This window comes from Crocodylus porosus, unplaced genomic scaffold, assembly GCF_001723895.1.
Source record: "Crocodylus porosus isolate Cpor-Errol unplaced genomic scaffold, CroPor_comp1, whole genome shotgun sequence".
In the NCBI taxonomy this organism is placed as follows: domain Eukaryota; kingdom Metazoa; phylum Chordata; order Crocodylia; family Crocodylidae; genus Crocodylus; species Crocodylus porosus.
Genome location: NW_017728886.1, coordinates 237639936 through 237641437, shown reverse-complemented (window position 1 = coordinate 237641437; position 1502 = coordinate 237639936).

The window sequence follows — 1502 nt, the reverse complement described above, 5'->3', positions numbered from 1 at the left end:
CTGCTCAATGTAGACCTCCTATGGAGGACATATCAGAGACAATTACCCTGGGGAGCTCGCCTACGTGGTCACGCTGCTTCCCCTGCCAGGTGCGCATGTGTATGTGCACACGTATGCACTAAATGGGAGGTGCAGAACACCACCTCTCAGCCCATAGGTGGTTAGAAACAAGGTGTGGTTAGAGCCCCCAGGTCGACAGGGCACATTAGGGAATGGGGCAGGGAGCCCCAACCCCCCCCATACTGTTGCCTGACTGGATCACCTTGTGGGGTGGGGAGGAGGGAAGCCCAAAGCCACTCCTTCTCTGCTCCCCAAGGAGCAGGCACTGAAAAGAGGAACCTGCACATCACTGCTACTGCTGCTGTCCCCTGCTGAGCCTGGCAGCCTGCACAGCTGCATCTTATGACTGGAGGGAGGCAGGAGTGACTCTGCTGTGTGCACCCAGATCAACTGCCTCCTTGAATCCACCCCAGACCCAGACTCATACAAGGAATTACCATTCTTCTTTTGTACAGATGAATGGAGATCAAGTAAAAGATCTGCTTCTGCCAGCCTAATATTGATTAATATCTCACTCTGCAAGCAGTAAGATTTGCAATCCTGAGGACTGGTTCTTGACTAGGATATTATTCAACATGAGTGAATATTAATAAATATCAGGCCTTAAGTGACTTGCCCAAGACCACAAAGAGAGTCAGTGCCAATAGCGCAATTTAAATCACAGCCCTCAGGAGAACTGCCTTCTTATCTGTTGTGTTTTGTATGACAGTATAAAAGTGATGTTGTAGCATAACTGGCCAGAAATTATGCAAGAGGCAAGGATTTCTTACAGCAATATCTTTTACTGGACCAACTATGTAGGTGGGATAAAGTTAGACACATTTTTTAATGTAAAACATTCTTCCTCACCTCTCTGATTATAGGAAACTAGGCACAGTAAGTTAAGCACAGCATAGGGGAGGGGTTGAAAGAAATTATCAGATGTAGCAGACACACAATTAGAAAAAAAAGAAGCTGTGTACTGGGAGATCAAGCCTATCAAGAGGGGATGAGAGCCATCAAGTTCACCTTCCTTGTTTGGAAAGTATTCAGGAATTGGATAAATTATAATAAGCCATAAACCAATATCAATGTTTAGTCCTTGGTGCTGAGTGTTCACCTAGGTTATGAATTTTTGTTCCCAAGTTCGCCTTTTAAAGGGGTTGGGTAGATTTCTCTTGAGCACAAGGATAGTGAGGTCAGAGATGGAGTGGTTGTTCTGTGAGAAATGTGCTCCTTATGGTGTGTGTATATCTCCGTCCTTAATATTTTTTCTCTTGCATAGTTGCTGTTTAGTTGTACCCACATAGTTGCCATGAGGGCATTTGGTGACAGGCTGAGAGACATGGGACTCTTTAGCCTGGAAAAGCACAGGCTCAGGGGTGAACTGATGGCCACCTATAAGTTTATCAGGGGTGACCACCAGGATCTGGGGGAACGTCTGTTCACCAGAGCGCCCCAAG